Here is an 18,797-nt window from a genome sequence, read left to right as displayed (position 1 = left end):
GAAAGGAAAGGAAAGGAAAGGAAAGGAAAGGAAAGGAAAGGAAAGGAAAGGAAAGGAAAGGAGGGAATAGCACACAAACAATGCTGAAAGGCATATGCAAAAAAGCTCCAATCCACCTTTGGAAAGCACTTAAACCTGAGTGTGAGCGTAAGCAAATTAAGCCTTTGAACTGGGCTGTGGAGCCAAAAACACAAGGCAGATGACGGTGCACTAAGACACCACGTTTCCTGGTTGCATGCTTATGCTAGCATGCTTTCCTCACCCAGAGGCCTTGTCCACCCTGACCTGTTCCCTTGTACTGGCCAGTTGGCCGCTTGGCTCCTCTCCCAGTAGCCAGCGCTGTCCAAGCGTGACATCGATCATCTGCTGCAGTAAGGAAGATGGCACTTACCTGATGGGGTAGGCGGAAGCTCCCTCTCTTACCATATGCTGGGAATTGTCAGTGGCTGCTTGAAGCCAAGGCTGGCTTTTTCTCCTGCCAGGAAACAGGCCTTTTCCAGAGCCTGCCAAAAAGGAGGGGGAAAAAAAAAAAGAGAAAAAAAAAGAATTTTTTTTTTTTTTTTTTTGCATATTACGTTTCGCACTGAGCAGTTTTATAGCAGGCCTGGGCAGCACTGGGAATTAGGGATCACAGTTTCCTTTGGTGCTGGGGACAAACAGCAGACAGTGAAATAAGAGGCACTACATGGGTAAGGGGAAAAAAAAAAGGAGGAATACAAAAGAAAGTGTTTATATTGATTCTCTCCAGGAAATACAAGATCTGCCACAGCCAAGAAGACTACTGAGTCATTAAGGCCAGCATCCTGACTCCAGGGGTGCTTCAGAGGAAGAGGAGGGGAGGAGGCACTCTGCCAGCTGTTCCACGTCCTTTGGAGAGAATCACTTTCCAGATCCCAGCCCGACCATGTCCTGGCACACAGCACTTGACTCCTCCATAACCTTTCTCAGCTCCACAGACCCCATCCCATTTTCCCTTCTCACTTTTCAGGTTGGAAAAAGCCTGGTGCCCATGTGTGTTTTGCGCCATGGTCCCAGCCACACTGAGGGTAGGACCATCCTCATGGTCCTTTTTGGCCCTGAAGTCTGAAATTAGAGCCAGCATGGACCACATAGATGTCAATCTTTATTTATAGAGGAGACCCAAAAACTGCATTCACCCAAGGAAAGTTTGGAATGTGCTCCCATTTAATGACTGGGATGAGCATGACTGTGGCATCTCCCACCACAGTGTGGATTTCCTTTCCAGCAGATGCCACTAATGCTGTGATAGTCCCCTGAATAATCCATCCCACAAATGCTGAGACAATCCCCAAGTTTTCAGGAAAAAGAGATTTCTCCATTCAGTCGAGAAGCTTTGACATATCATGCTGGCAGTGGGCAAACCTGAATCCAGGAAAGGAAGACCAACATCTCTGAAAAGAACTGAGAGTTTAAAAAATAAGGGGACTGGGGAAAAGAAGGGCAGTAATCTCTTCCTGCATTTGTGGCACAAACACTGATGTTGTATCAGAAGAAATTGGTTCTTGAAACAGATTTCCTCTTCATCTTTCTAAATATCCCTCCTTTCCTTTTTTTTAACCTTTTCTTTGTTGTTGTCTTTGTACAGAAAAGGGAGAAAACAATTTGCCATCCAGACAGGGAAGAGATGTCCTTTGAATCACAAATCAGAAAAAAGTTTTTCTTTTGGTGAGGGGGTGGAATTGAAGTGGAAGAAAACCAGGCCAAGGGATTACTTCTCATTTCTTCTGAGGAGTGAATCCTTAACACAAAAAAAAAAAAAAAAAAGAAAAAGAAAAAAGAAAAAAGAAAAATGAGAAAAAGAAAGGGAAAAAGGAAGGGTCTATTTTGTATTACTCAGCAGTTCTTTTTTCTTATCATTCTTCTATGGAAAGTTGTTGTTTTTTTTCCCTAATAACGTGTTTATCACGCAGTCCTGCACATTCACCCATCCACACACACACAGAGCTCTTTATACAGAGAAAATCAGGCTGGCGCTGCAAAAGTGCAGAGAAGATCTTTCGCTAAAATGATCTCAAGGTCAGTTTTGGGGGTCTTTAGGTTTCTATATTCAATCCAACCACGTTTCATGTCTCTGCTTTGCTTGCTTAACTTACAAGAAACTTGGGCACAATTTTGCTTGTGTTGGCAGTTTTTAGGTGTGGATTCATGCAGGCTATTTACAAGATGCCAAGGGATGTCAAATCCTGAACATGTGTTTTTGTCCTACAGTCATTCTCTGACAGCAGAAATAGTCTGCAGCTTATCAGATCCATTTGCTGATATTTAACATCTTTTTTTCCCGACAAAGGTTTGGGGTGAGATGAATTTTAATGTTTCTCTGCACTGAAGCTGACAAAAAAAAAAAAAAATCTTTATGCATTTAAGTTAGAAAGTGGAGCTTGAAACTGTGAGAGAAAAAAAAAAAGCCAACTCCCTTATTTACAACATTTTTACTTTTCATACATAGATACAACTCTGCTCATTTTTTTAAAACACTCAAGGTTTTTGGTAAACATTTTACTCAATCAAGAGGTAGAGCCACATGGTCATGGATTGAAACATGCATTTTAATGTATATCCCTGATAACATTGACAAAATACTAAAAAGTCTGATAATATTTTTTAGGGGATTATATTTATTTAAACTTCAGCAAGATATAAAATCACATTTTCTCAATTTTTAACATTTCTTTTTTATAATAATCACACAAAAACCCAACATATTTTTTAAATGTAAAGATTTTTGTAAAAATATCTGATAGAAATAACACCCTCTGAGCCTATAATTCCCAGACAATTTGAGCAAATAGTGAACTCCCAAAATGAAGGGTTTTATAAAAATATATAGGTTCTCAGATACTAAAAGTGATACTTTGAAAAGAGGATGGAGACTTAGGTAAGCATTGCTATAGACATAGAAAGAGAGGTAGCAATTTTGAAGAATACTTGCATATTATGAGAGCACACACAAGTGAGTTAAATTTTGCAGGCAAAAATTGCTAACAAAAAGTGGGATATTTTTCATGAATCTGAGTCTTAATAAATATCTGAGCTATGTCTGCTATGTGGAGCACCTTTTAAATTCACAATGCCATATACATATGTTTTCATATTGCAGTAGATTTGTCATCCCTGGTTTCTGCAGACATCATTCTATTCAGAGCTATTTTTCTTCGCTAAGCATCTTCCTCAAGTTCTCTGTTTCAGCACAGCCTATATGTTAAAACATGCCCAGTGCTGTAACCTTGTGCCTAGAGGTACTACTCTGAAGGAAAAAGTGCCTATTTTTTTTTTTTTTTTCCTGGCAGCAGAGACAGCTAACCTGGAAGTTTGAATGCCCAGTGTCTTCTCCAAAATTATCCAGACTGCTTTTGTTTGCAGAAGTCAGATTGTGCAAGCTGTTGGTGTGTGGCTTGTCCCGGTAAGTTAAGAAGAACAATCCACTTGAGAGGTTTCCAATTATTCTTACTTCTGATCAGGTTAGATATACAATTAGATTGGATCCCTGACAGGTTCTTGGCTCCTCCAGTTTCAGACCAAGCCTTTATTAGTCCAAGAGCATGCAGATGGAAGTGATTTATTTTCTGTTAGCTGTTTCATGAATTTGATTGTCAACAAAATCTTTCTCAGCTTTCAGTGAGGTTTGGAGTCAGGCATTGAATCTGAGGTGTGGTGGCCACCTCAGCCAGATGAGTGGTTTGGCAGAGTCAGCTCAGCTGATCAAAACTCACAGAACTTAGCATCAAACAGTCCTTGCAAAGCTCAGAGACTCCACATGTCACGGGAAAGGGACGTATGGGCAGAGGTGACTCCTGGGATCCTTCCTGCCTGTGGTTTTCTCTTCTGCCACCGTACTGCCAGCTCTCCTCCGTATATCCCTGTTCCACCGGGCCTTGTCCTTTACTTTGTTGGCAAATAAGGGAAATGACCCCTGTTCTGGCTGCCCATATGCTGCTAACATCACTGGTTTTGTTTCAGCAAACGGCACGAGGATGGCATAGACAGATGCCAAAAGAGAGGGCCCCCATCAGCCCACCAGCCCTGCTGTGAAGCACCAAAGTGCCGGGGTGAATGGCAGCCGGCATCTCCTTAGTTATTGGAGAGAGCAGCTGTGTCATGTTCGCTTAGTTTACATCATAATCCAAATCAACCATGAAGGATGAAGATGCATAGAAGGGGAAAAAAAATAATAATAATCCCGAATCACAACAATGAAGTGAAGGGATGTGTTCAAACAAACTCCGGTGCAAACTGAATTTGGGTTTGCTCCTAAGCAAACAGAGTGATTGCAAGGAAAGGGATGGCTTGGCTGCCAAATACTTACAAAGTGGCTGCATAACCTGGGAGACTACGAAGGGCTTTGTCCTCTACACGCAGATGTTTGTACTCTTATTCCTTCCCCTCTGCTTCCCCGTCCTTGTCCTCCTCCTGTGGCCCCGACAATTCATTAGTTCTCACCTCAGACTGCAAGCAGGTCCAGGGAGAACAGGCAAGTTCGTTACAGTTTGGCACACGGAGTGTGTTAATTGGGATACAGCTAAAGGCTGTTATTGCAGATTTTAAAAAAGGACTGCGACACCTGTCTCCAAAGCTGTGGTGACTTCAGCTCAGGCTTTGGTCATGAAGAAGCCCATTTTTGACAAAGTATGATAAAATGTGAAACTGATTTATTTCTTGTATGTAGGGGTTTAATTTTTAAAATTTTTTGGTTTTAATCTGGTGAATCTGTGGTCCCATAGACACAAAAAAACCCACACACACACACACACAAAAAAAAAAAAGAAAAAAAAAAAAAAAAAAACCAAAACAAAACCCAAAACAAAACAAAAAACAAACAGGGAAAGGGCTATAAAAGCATGACTGGGCTAAGAGAATCCTTTTACCTGAGGTCAGAAAGGCTGAGGTGCTCTTACACCTTTCCTCTGTGCTTGTATATATAGATTAGATGCAAATATTTAGGTAGTACAGGATATGGTTTACATTTCTGTTTCATATAAATTATATTTTGAGGATTAAAACTTTTTTAGTATGACATCCAAGAGGTTTTAGAGCAAACTTCTGATAATAGTAGTTGGAAAATTTTATCTAAGTGAGCTTTAAAATGGGCCTTAAAGACATTAATAATGAAATATATCAAATAACCTTGGAAAATGGTGAGGACACTCTGAGTAGGCTGCAACACCAAGTCCAATTTTCCTCCTAGAAAGAGGGAAAATCCCTTGGGAACTGGTAGAAGGAAGTCCAGTTGTTTAAAACTGCAGCATTTCCCAGCTCATCAGAACTTCTGGAAACTCCAGGAGTGGAGGGGAAACAGGCCAGTGCAGGGGTTGAGGATCTGCTGGGGTTTTCCTGGTAGGAACCTGAGCTTTAGAGTGTGTTTTAGAGGAGTTCCATTTCCTGCATGATATATAATGAAGGCTGAGGAGGAAAAAGCAGCAGCAGAAAGAGGCAGATTGGAGAAGGTGATGTCTCTTTGGCTTCAGGAGGTGTTAAGCAAAGCTGAAGCAGTCTTCACTTTGAGAAGAGAAATTAAGTGAATGCCCAAGTCAGGTGGGCATCCCCTCCCAGCTGCCACTGCTGACAATCAGATGGAGGTCAAGCAGCAGCTAAAAGTCTGTGTTGGCTCTGACCAATCTACCAGAGACTATGCCAGGAGCCTCCTGAGAAATGCATGAGGTTTGTCTCCTTGATTTTAAACACTTTTCGGGGGGATGGCACCTAGAGAAGCATTTATTCTGTGTAGTATGGCATGGAGTAGGGAGGTTCTTAGTGGGTATCAGCCTAAAGGCTGGATCCCCTCTGTGTGCACTGTAGATAAACGCCTGTCCTACATTTAGTGCCTTAGAGTTTGGGTGAGTTGGATGAGTCCTTATCTGCTCAGGAGGGCTTATTTCTTACCAAGGTTCCTCTGAGTGTTGCCTGATAGAAACCTTTTGCTCCTCAGTGCCTAGAGGAGGAAGCATGAGGTGTGTCAGCTCCCTGGGGCTGGAATAGCAGGAAACAGCAGTGTGTAGGCACAAGTTCAGCTTGTTTCAAGTTAAAAAAAAAAAAAAAAAAAAAAAATCATGGTTTTCTGTTCCAGTGACTCCTGGTGGAGGAGATGGGGGATTTTTCTGGGTTTTTTTGGTGGGAGCCCTAGTCTCACAGCCGGTACTGTTGGTCAGTGGGCTCCTGGCAGGCAATGTTGGATTACATCGCTTGTAAAGTTTTCAGATACGGAGACAGAGAATGTTGAAGGCAGACATCTCTCACTTTCCAAGCACAATACATACTTTCCCTTCTTTCTTCAAGTGCTGTTCCTTTTGGAAATCTCTGTGGAGAACAATGCAATAATCAGTTCTTAACATCTAATTATGCCCTTCCCTTTACAAAAGAAGCTCATATTCTTAAATAACACTTCCTGGCAGCAGAGCTCCGTGGCTCACTTTGAAAGAGAGGGGAAAACAATGCAACCCAACCCAAATATCTTCAGATCATTAATGCACAGGGAATTGGGTGCACAATCCTTTCTTAGCCTCATCAGTAGATGAAAATAATACTTACCCTTGAGCGCCTGGTGATGTTCTTGTACTGAATGCCGACAATAATCTAATCAGTTAACAATTCTTATTCTGATGATCATTTTCCTGTGAATTGTTTCAGAGGTAGGAAAAAAAAAAAAAAGGAGAAAATATAAATAAATGAGACTTTCTTGCTGGAAAGACGATGACTTACCAAGAGCCTACTCTTTACAGCTTGGTTTCTTGTAACAATTCAGATTCTTCTCCCTGCTGGGTGAAATGTCAACCTGCAGAGCAGTAAGCTAAAAAAGGCCGTTTACACTGAAATCTTGCCCCTGTTTTGCCCAGAGGCGTTTCATAGCATAAGTATAACACTTGAGGTCTGCAACTACTGGCCTACATGGCAACTTCTCTTTGTCTGCGTTTCAGGAATAGGGTTGGGTTTTGTTTTTTAATACAGAGAATGTTTAGGGGTGGAGGGGGGGTTGTTTATTTTATTTTTTTTTCCTTCTTGTGGAGTAAATTTCAGCCCCGAAATGTATGATATGTGCTGCATTTGGTGCACTCTCCCCGAGGCAAACCAGGGGATCTGTAAGTGGTACTATTTTTCCTATCAGCCCTGGAGAGTAGTGTGGCAGCCCTGCGTGTTATTAATGGATAAAATCTGAGCAGCAGCCAACCCCAAGGTGAACCCTATGCATTTAAAACATTTCATCAGACAGCTAAGTATTTTTTTTTCCTTCACTACAGCGGATATCTCTACTGCCACCACTCAATAGATCCCGATAGAAGAGAGCAATAGCTGGACTCACTAATGTGAAAATTGATAGTATGAGCTCTCCAATGAAATATAAACAGCTCTGTGTTTCTTAAGTGTCAATATCACGGGGCTGGGCTGAGGAGGTGGTGTGGTGGATTAACCCTAGAATTATCCAGGAGGGGGGAGAAGCTGGTAAATAGGAAATATTTGTCCAATCAGCCAGGGCTCATTTCTGAAGTGGATAAGATGGGCTGCTGTTGACTCCCAGCTGCTGACAGCTAGAAACCCAGCTCCACCTCCCTGCCCCCGCACACTGGAGTGTTTCCGGAGGCACGAGGAAGGTCACTCTGGACTTGCTTGCCCTTTCCTTTCCCCCTTCCTCCCTGTCTTTAAAAATTTGATAAAAGAGGGCATGAGGAATGGTGTGATAATCAGGGCTGCAACCTTGCAGACGCCTTTGCAGATGCACAGACAGACATGCTGCATTGGGAGCAGCTCCTGGCAAGCTGCAATGCTGCTGTCAAAACAGAGCTCATTAGAAGAGCAGCTTATTCTGGAGGGAAAACCTGCAGCAGGCAGAACAAATATCCTTGCTTGAGGAGAACTGAGACCTTGCACTCTCATTCCCTCTTACAGAAGCACTTAACACAACCAGAAGGGCCCCTGTCAGGGAAGGCAGGTGTCTTTGCATTAGGTGGTTTCCAAGGGTCAGATTGCCTCAACTCTCTCACTCTTGCTGTTTTTTCACGTGTATGGATAATGTAGAAATGTTACTTAGCACCTTCTGCTCTGGCTAGAAAGCTAAAACCAGCCAAGACCACTCCTTTATTGACATCAGAGTCACCTCCTGGTCTCCATACTGAGCTGGACAGTGCTAGGTGCAGGTTACAAATAGCCCAGAGCAATGTTGTTCTTTTGACAAAGAAATGGTTTCCATGGAAACTTTTAAATATACCCAAGATTATGTAAGTTTATATCCAATATACCTCCAGAACATTTATATTGCTAGGTTGCAGAAACACATTTTTAAAAAAGAAATTACTTAAAGTTCTTTGGCATTTGTTCTTTTTGAGAAAAACAAGCAATTCTACATACTGCTTCTCAGTATTTAAATGAGAAAATGATTGAGCTAAATGTGGACAAATGGGTACACAATATACCCAGCTTTGACTTGCAAGGGTTGTGGGAGGAGTAAAAATAATAAAAAAATACAAAAGGCAACCTATAAATCATTACAAAGTCACTAAAAATCTCTTTGCAACAATATATTATAAAAAGTGCTTTTCATGCCTTTGTGGTGGGAGACTTGGACTTCTTGAGTTTCTCTTCTTCATCATGTTTACTGAGTTTTCAATCCACTTTTTAAGGCTTAAGGACTCTTCTGAGTCTGCCCTGGAACCAAAGCACAGGATAAAGGATCATACCTAAGTTGAGTGTCCTTAATCTTGTGTGAGCAGACTGAAGATTTAGTAAACAAGCCAAAAATGACTTAAGGGGTCTGAGCAGACTCTTGGGAGAAGGGGGAAAGGAAGATGTTAGCAGGAAGGAATCATTCAGCTGCACAGAAAGAAATGGGATGAGGGGTCTCCCTTGCAGCACTCTAAAATCAGCAGGTTTTCATAAGTTAAGCACCCACAGATATTGGTTTATGGTTTTGTCTATGAAAAGGAGGTTTTCAGAAAGTCCCTAGGAAACTTCCCATTAGTGGCACTGGGAAAACTTCCTCTGTACAAACCCTTTTCCTCCCTGCACAAGAAAATCTATGAGAGTTTTAAATTTAATTATCAATGTAATTCATAGCTTTGCTTCTGTTGGAACCCAAGATCCAGCTCAATTGGAAAGGAAGAGGAGATAAAAGTATCTCTGTTGGACTTTTCCCGTTATTCAATAAAGAATTTGAAATGTCAAATGAAAATAAAAATTTAAAAAATCATCTGCAATTTGAAAATTTTAAGCTGGAGTTGAGAAAATTAAGTCATACCTTAAAGATAAATGCAACATTCACATTTATATCAAAATATATACTGAAGTACATAAAAATCAAAAGCATATCCTTCCACCTCAAAGCATAAGATTGGTTTAAATATAACGAGGTTGCATAATTTAAAAAAAGTAGTTAAGTAGGTAGCAGAGCAGGGTTACTGGGGGGTTCCTCATTTAATGTTTAGATTTCAAGCTTCCATTTCCCTGTGTACAGACCAGAGACCTTTAATGCAGTCTGAATTTCATAGAATATCATGAGATAAAAACACAAGACACCAAAGAATCATGAAAAAATGGGACTGAGAAACTTTAATTTTGTGTCTGTAGGTTTGGTTAAGGGAACCCTGCAAAATGCAAGAACTGACTGTGTGCTTTGGGTCTGCATGGATTTGTTATAGGGGTAATTTCAGACTTTGAGAGGTCCCCTCCTGTTGGAAGGAGATGGAACTCTCATTAGTTAGAAGAAATGTTAAATGCTACATATGAAAATATTTCAAGTCTTGTTTTTATATTTTATCAACAATAATTTTTCTTTGTAGAGAAAAAAATCCCATTGTCTGACCAGCTTTAGTGTGAGCTTAGTTTTCTGTTTATTATTCCTGAACACGTCCAAGAGTTATACTGATGTGTTTATTATCAGTGAATCAAAGCTTGATTGATAAAATAAACTAATGTGGTCAGGAGTTGAGGTATTTGAAAAGTTTTTCTGAGTGGCTGAATCAAAGTTGAAGAGAAAGATAACCTATGCCAGCTTTTGCCTCTTGGCTGGATGGAAAAAGGCAATTAGAAATCTAATTCCTCTCCACTCATAGATATTGAGAAAATCATCCTGGGCATCAAAAGGGAGCAAAGCCAACATTAGTCTATGAGGAATGGTGAACACTGTTGAAATCAGAGCTCTGGTGCCCTGATGATGTGGATTTTTACCTCACTTTACTTTGTTTTTCTTTCTTCTCTTAGAGCTGGAGTCGTGGATAGTTACCTCTGAAACTGACATTAGCTAGATAGAAAAAACTTCCAAAGCCATTGTAAAAGATAGTTTCACATTAGGGAAGGAAAATCTGAAGGAAAGTAAGGCAGAAAAGCCAAGAGAAAATGGTGAAGGTGGAAGGGGTTATGTACATATCTCATTGAACTTCATGACCGTCATTTCCACCTGTACAGTGGCTGGATCATGGAGCAAGGGTAGAAATATGAACAGTGAATCATTAATAAAAAATGAAATGGTATTTGCTGAATTTTTAGCTGTGTGTGTTGTGCCTGGGTCCTTGGGAGGACACCTGGAGCTTAGTGACTATGCACTGTCAGAAGTGTGTGTTTCTGTCAGGTAATTTCAGGGAAAGGCTGACGCCTTCTGGAGTTGTAAATGCACAAGAAACAATTCCTCTTCCTTTTCCCACTGAACTTTGCCTACAAGTGCACAAAGGACTCCCAATTGGCACAGGCTCACACCCCCAGGAAGGAAAGGAGAAGCTGGAAAAGTATCTTTACCACTGACTTGAAAAGGCTCTGGAAATCGTCACAGGTCCACAAAAGGATCAGCCAAAAGCCAGTGCTTTTCCTTTGGGCAGTAGTGGCAATGCAAACCCAGCAGGACTGAGTGCCCCAGTGCCCAGAAATTCACTAGTGTGTGATCTGTTAAATGTTCCAAGAAAAGACAACATCTTGCATGGCTTCACCAAGTCCCTGTATAGGGTCCATCTTAAATATGTTTTAATTTGGTCCCATATTTGTCTCTCTGGAAACTACACTTATGCTGGTCAGTGGATTTTAACTGTTCTCTATAAAGAAGGGCAAATTTCATCTGGATTTCAGGAGCACTTGGACAGAAGGAGGTCTAGTTTTACCCTCCCTCAGTCCGTATCATCCAAGGATTGAGAGGAGGGGTGATGGGCACACTGTGGAAACTTTTCAAAACATCTCTCTTCCAACAAGTCTGTAAAAACGCTGAGCTGAAAGACTTGAAGCAGCTCACTTGAGACTCATTTTCAGTGTGGTTAAAGTCCTGAAACCCAGACTGCAGAATCTCAGGAAGCAGCTGGGTTCCTAATTAGCACAAATCGTTAATAGATTTAGCAGGCCAAATTTATGCTTTTCAATTAAAACCACTGTGGGGCTTGGTGTGTGCTCGTGTGTGTGCTCTGACGTGCTGGAGATGGGTGTGAGTTAGAGCAGTTAGGGGTGTGATGTGTGAGGGGTTGGGTCAAACCTCTTGTCCGCAACACGTGTTAATGAATTCAGAACATCTCACTAAACAGAATACAATAACTCCAGAGCAGAAGAGTCATGACAAACGTGGTGTCAAGGACACTTTATGCATTCGTTTCCTGACCACAGACTGTTGTTCGTCCTTCTGCATGAAGACAGGCATTTTCCTCACAAAATTTTTTCGTTATTTGAGAGCTACAAATGTTTTAGTCAGCATGGTGAGTCGGAGCTATTGTTTGACTGGTGGTCACCCAGCATGAATTAGTCCTTCAATTAGCCCTGCTTTTTTCTGTGTATTGTTGATTTTCACACTTCAGACCAGAGCATCCATTTGCTTCCCTAGAATGGCTCTTTTGTAGGCATTTCAGTAAAACTGGGGTAAAAGCAATTTTGTTGTTGTTGTTATTTAAATTATTTTTATAGTATGACAATAATTCTCATTACACCAAATTTGATGAAATGATTTTTATTTCCATCTTTTTTCTACTGAGACAAAGAATGCATCTGTATGTTTTTGTTGCAAGAAAGAAAGAAAAAAGCCATGTGTTGCCTCAAAGCATTAAGCTGCCGAAAGTTCTTTTGTTGCTACCAAAATGAGGCTAGCAGCTCATATATCTGCTTTTGAACAAGAATAAGCTAAAAACTGCTCTCATTTTGTAAAAGCTAATTTCTCTTTTCAAGTTAAATGGAGGACTACATCTATAGATAATTCTTGCTCTCCCCGTCAAAAAAAAAAAATTCAAATGTTTTCAAAACGCTGATGAGAAAATAAACTTTTTCCTGCAGTGAAATGTGAGGCAATTTTAAAATTAAAAAAAAAAAAAAAAAAAAAAGAAGGACAGGAGACCACATATCTCCCAGAGCCTGTCCTCAGCTGATCACGGGACTCTCACTGTGCCTGACCCCTGCATGGTGTTCAAATGAAAATAGAAGCTCCAGTCCCACCTCCAGTCCTCTGACTCTATAGATATTTATTCATTTGTGCTATAAATGGGGAACTCAGGGTTATGGGTTCACTGTAGCAGATTCCAGTGCAAAATTGGGCCCCTCTCTATATACAAACATTTGTAACAGCAAAAGACTCTGTGGGCGCTATGGCTAAATGCAGGCTGGCTGCTCCATCTGCCTGAAGATTTGCTGCGACGCTCATATTTAGTGCCTTGCCTTGCAAAGTGCTTTCAGAGACATCTCGGTGGCAAGCAGACAAAATTCTCTTGTATTGTATTATAATGCACAGAGCTGACCCGATTTATCCTTGCTCCCAAGAGCAACATGGGGAACGTGCAGTGTTTTTGTAAATTTTGGAAATGCAGCCGTCCCGGAGATGTATTTGGGGTTGTCGTGCTGGCAGCCAGAGGGAAGGTGGAAAGGGGAAAAAGCTGGGTAGATTCCATGGTGCTGCATTAAAACCCTGGAAAGCTCATTTAGTCAGAGATTAAGCTCTGGAGCTAAATCTGAAAGTGAGAAAGGAGAGGAAAAGCTATTGAAAACTGAGATTCTACTGCTGACTATGGAGGCCACATGACCCTGACACATAACTTTTACTGAGTTGACTATATCTCACTTCCTTTAAGTGCCTGTCCCTCCTGCTCACTCTCAAGGACTTGGCCAATCTCCTTTTGTAAATAGAACAATGCTTTATATTTCTCTATTACTCTGGAGTGACTATATCAATAATGCAGGAAAGGCATCTGTCCAGCACAATGAGATTATTTTTCTGATTTTGGTTGACAGTTATGGTAATAGTTTGGCAAACAATCTACTCCACCATCAGTGACCACACATTACAGCTGTTTTTAAAAATCTCAGCCACTCCTGGAAACTTAGAAGATTGATTGCTTGGACAGAAAGAGAAAGAAAGATGTGTCAAAAGCTTTTATGGCTGAAACTTTTAACTCTGTCTTGCTCCCATTTTTTTCTCCCTCTCCTGATTCTGAAAGCCAATGTGCAGCCTTATGAGTGCAGTGAGTAAACAAGAGACCGTGCTGCAAAGGGAATTGAGGAGCTGCTCAGCACCAAAGCCTGTGGAAAGCAGGATGGGAGGTGTGAAGGTGGCTTTGTGTCCCTCCAGAGCTGTGGAGGACAGCCAGGGCTGCTTGCCTTGTCCTCTACATGTCCTGTGGATTGTGCTGCATCCCCTGTGCATGTTGTCCCTGTGTTTGTGAGGCAGGATCTGCTTATGGGATTCTTATGGAGGGCGATGTAAGCAGTGCCTAAAATTTGTGCTTAACGCCTGAATTTGTTCCCCCTTGTGATTTCCTTGTCCTCTTATTGAGCAGTTAGAGGATTTGACTGGGAAGTACCTGCAGGTTTATAAGAAAATCCCTAAAGAAAAAGCAGTTTCCTTTCATTTTACATATTATTTATCTCACATGAATCAAAAATGGCACCTTATAATCAAATACACACCTTGTAGAGCTTAACACTGCATTAAAGGACTCAGAACTACCAATAGCCAGAGTGGAAAACATACTGTTTTGAATGTACGTGCCCTTTATGCAAGGAACAGAAATAACACCATGAGATCTGTGTGCCTAGCTAGCACCGGGATTTCAGATAGCAAATGTTCACATTGAACTGCTCAGGGACAAATTTGCAGAACAAGAATTATCCTCAGAAATTATTCAGGAGATATTTTCAATTTGAGTAACAACGGAAGAGAGAAAATCAGGGGCTGCTTGTGGACAGGGCCATGAACAGATAAAAAAAAAAAAAAAAAAAAAAGGAGGTCAATTCATCAAATAAATTATTCCCTATGAATTATTCACGCAGGTCTAACTTAACTGTTATTCCTACTTTCCCAGCCTCACTACAGGGGTTGACAATAATACAGCTTTGTCAGTTTCTGGACTTTGGTATTAGCAGGAATAAAATCTCAGAGTGCAGTTAGGTCTGCCAGAGTCAGTCAGGAGGTGAATTTGGTCCTCCAAGTTGACTTTTCTTATTGGCCATGACTTTGTTATGTTATCAGCCATCGTGAATGCAGAAGATGCAGTCAAGAAAGTTAGTCAGAAAAAGCTGACAATTACAGAAATCTCCTGATATTTTTTTTTTTCTTCTTAGTTGAAGAGCAAAAACACTCTCAAGCAGTAGTGAATATGGATTAAGAATCTGGCTGCTCAAATTCTCAAAACTAATGTGGGTTCATCTATCTTATGAACTCTTCACCCAAGCCCCAATTAGTATTATATTAACCTCTTAAAATATGGGACTGCCGTGATCTCCAGAATGTTCTATTAGCTACCCCATGTCCTGACTCTGTCAGATAAGAATGCTGCAGTAGGTCACTTGAAGGCATCGCTGAATTAATGCAGAAAGCTGCTGTGGGTTCCCAGGATGTCAGCCATGCACAGGGAGCTTGGAGGACTTCTATTACACATCCTCACAATTTTACACTACAAGTGCATGTAAACATGATCTGAGAACTTGAGCACCCAAACACTCAAAAAGAAACTAAACCTTGACCTCTTGCTGAAATTGATAAAAATTAGGTGCTTAAATCCCATTAAGAAATAGGGCCACAGTCTCATAAGTGGTCTTGGATTAAGTCCCAGGCAAATGAGATTACTATTCTGGATGGTGTGGGCACCATATTGCACCAACATATATTCTGAGCATAATGCAGCTTACAAGCAAGGAATAACTTACCTCCACTTTTAGAGTTCCAGATCACACAGAGGATTCTCCAGGTGGGCTTGGAGGAAAATTTCTTTTTTGTTGTTTGTAGTCTATACAATCATTTCCTACTGAAAGTTACTCACAACATTGCTTGAAAAAGTCTTCTGGTTAACTAAGCATATTTTTCAGAATCTGACTTCAACTAGCTTTTGAAAATACTGTCTCTCAAGCCAGCAAGGGATTTTGAAGGTATCAACTGAGTTGCCTGTTATATAATTCTATGGCACCACATAAAACCTACTGCTATTTGTGGAGTCATGGCTTTGCTTCCACTGAATCCTTGCTAAATCAATCCAAAGTGCCATTTCCTATCTCCTTTCCCAATCATGGCTCATTAAGCATCATGCAGAATGTAATCTATTAGGAGCGATCTCCTTGGCTGCTGAGAAATTCAGTTATGAGTCGCTAACTTTTATAAAACAGAAAAAAAAACAAAAATAAAAACAACATTATAAGGCCTGCCACTATTAAAGAGATTGAATGCAGGAGGTGTGTATTTATGCCATTGAGCCAACTTAAATGTTCATAAAGACGATGAAACTTCAGTATCCTGAGTCGTTGATTTCAAGCTTCAGGTCAGAGACAGATGACTTCATGCTGAGATTTATTACTAAGAGGCAAAGCTTTGGAGTTTGTGTCAAGGTGGGCTCATCCATCACCGGAAGAATTCTGCCATAATATTCTGCTGTCAGATCCCATCTACCCTTGATCAATCTATCAGTTGGTCTGCTTAGGAAATTGTACATAAACCCAATATAATCTGATTAGACATCCAAAAACAGCATCGCTGGTTAATCATGCAGGTAAATTGTAGTGTGCTAAATGTGACTCCTTTCCCAGGGCATGCATGCTGTCATGGGGGAATGTCCCCAGCCTGGCTAATGAATTTCTCATTCCTCTGTGCCTGGGGAATCAGTGTTAGAGCTGTGTCCCTGTTAAAAATTCAAATGCTCTGGAAATCATCCACTCTGTGTGTGTGTGTGTGTGTGTGTGTGTGTGCGCGTGTGAGACACTGGAGTTTGTACTTGTAAAGCCTGGCTGATAATTTTAAGATGTTTTGAGGTGAAAATATTGATGTTTATCAGCAGGTACAGGTGATGCATTGTTTCTAGTGAATATGAGATGTTATCAGCATCTACCAGTATCTGGTTGTGAACTTTGTGATATAAAGATCCAGGAAGGTGGAATAGTTGACTTAACAGAGTCCCTCTGCTTTCTGTGAGTGCTTAAAATCCATACCCAGCAGGAACAATCCTGTCCACTCAATTGATCAATAAATCATTCCATGAGAACTCATGAGTTGCTACGACTCTGAGATGAGGATACAGATGGATGCTGTCCACTAGAATTGCAGGAAACACTTGCCTCTGATCTTAGTCACGTCACCTCCCACTTCACTTCCAAGGAAAGCCTCAGATCACGCAGACCAGACCAGATCCTTGGCCCCATTATGCCAATTTCAGTAGTGGGTCCTTTCAGGCCATACCTTAGATTTTGGACTGCTGGGTTGCAATCCTGAGTTCCCACAGTTTAGCAACAGATGCTGAGCTTCAATATGGCAGAGACATTAAAAGAGGTGAATTTTCCAAAATGAGGGAGATCAGTGAGCTGTGCTGGCAATGTAATTCCATTACTTTCAAAGAACCTGAGTCTGTTACAGCCAGTCATGTGGAACAGAGTTGTGCCTTAAAGAAAAAAGTTGGATTTTTTAATGGTTGCTTCTTATTATTATTATTCTTATTATTGATTATAATAATAGTAATAATTACTATTGTTATTTATTTATTATTAGTCTGATGTGAGAACATTAAAGAACTGGAGTAGTGGAGTTAGGTAGCAAACACATCTCCAAAGAGAAAGAATATTAGTTTTCCTCGGGTGTAAAATAAATCTGCTCATAGTTGAAAAAGTGGCTGCCAGCATTTCCCAGATAAATTGATGTGAAATGGAATTAGGAAACACTTACCCTCTGGTGCTTGGCCCATACAGGGTGTCCCCTGTGGCAAGCACAATCCTGAAAATTTCCATTAATTAAGGCATCCAATCCAAAGAAATATCCAAAGAGATGAAGACTGAGGGTAAGGTGAGACTTGAAGAGCCACTGAAAGGGACTAGAAGCTCACCCCAAGATCTTTTTCTTTAAATGTCTCTGACTCACATGTTTGGATAAGGAGAACTATGCAGAGGTTGTCTAGACATGCAGAGGCTGTTGGCCACATCCTTCACCTTTATCTGAGTTTCTCTCCAAAAGGTGGCATAGACTCAGGACATGGGCAGTGCCATGATGAGAGAGGACGTTTCTCATCCCTGCCTTCTATTAATTTCCCAGTCTGAATTCAAGATATTTGGAAGAGCTCATCAAAATGATTCCAGGGGAATTATTCAGATATGAGTTAAGAGAAAGCCTGTGTAGGTACAGATGATGAAGGAAGAAAAGGTGGAGCTCAACAGAATGTAAAAATTTCCATCCTACTACACACAGGACGTTGCACAACCCAAGCAAGAAAAGAGCTTGAACAGCACCAATATTTATAATATCCTGAAGCCTGTAAAACACTGAGTTGTTTGAAAATCCAGCAGGAAGGTGCACTGAAGCTTAGCATTGATGTTTCAAAATAGAGGAGGAAAGGCACAGAGAGCCAGGGACATTTTCCCTGGAGCCCAGCTCTGAAATGCCAGGCTTTAATGATTTTGAAAGAAACACATTTCAGCACTACCGTGGCACAAAGTACAGTGGAGATGCAGTCAGGAGCCTGAGCAGGTCCTTCTCCTAAATACCCAAGGGGAATTTTCTAACTGCTCCAACCCACTCAAGTGCCTCCCGAGGGCAAAGTGTTAACAGTGTGGTGGCCTTGTTGGGGTCGGGTGATCCTGTGTATTACACCACCAAAATTGTACCAAAGCAGCTACGGGGGGATTAACCACAGGTATTTGACAGCTGCTGTTCGGCTGAACTTTGCGTTGGAAATGAACACCAAGTCAAGCAGTATTGTTACATGACACCACTACCTCAGATCTGGGTTACTGACCTGACAGGCCCTCCTTTGTTAGAGATTAAATTATTTGGATTTTTTTTTTTTTAATAGCTCCATTAAAGTAGGGTGTTGTGGTTGCTGTTTCAACTGCCTTGCTAATTTATTCCCTCCAGGGCATTATTTTGAAAACTCCCCTGTATGTCTTTAGCCAAAATAAGTACAGACCATGGTAAGCATTGCCTGGGCATGTGATCAATTGATTTTTTAATTTTTTTTTTTTTTTTACTCTAGCAGATGTTTATCTGTCTCTGAACTGCTTAAAATATCACAAGACCAGGCAGTCTTATGATCAAATGAATGTTACAAAACTGCTTGAACTTCAAGGACACTTGCAGTGGCTGGACAGACCATTCTTTAAAGGAACTTTGATTTCTTCCAGTAGTGTCCCTGTATTTTCAAGTACACTGATTCATTGTCAAACCAGCACCCCACCCTTGCTAGCACCAGGAAAATACATGAAAGTTCCATTCCAGTAGAAAATCTAGGTAGCTCCATGACGTACCTTGCTTGAAAGAATTCATATATATCTTTCCTCTCCCCACCATTCACTTCTGGCTATTTGTTTTGAGGTTTCTCAAGAGACCAGTTGCCTGGAAAATATGATAGATGAACAAATAAGCTGGGGGTTGAATT

The sequence above is a fragment of the Vidua macroura genome, chromosome 12 (assembly GCF_024509145.1).
Source record: "Vidua macroura isolate BioBank_ID:100142 chromosome 12, ASM2450914v1, whole genome shotgun sequence".
In the NCBI taxonomy this organism is placed as follows: domain Eukaryota; kingdom Metazoa; phylum Chordata; class Aves; order Passeriformes; family Viduidae; genus Vidua; species Vidua macroura.
Note: the sequence above shows the minus strand (reverse complement) of the source record.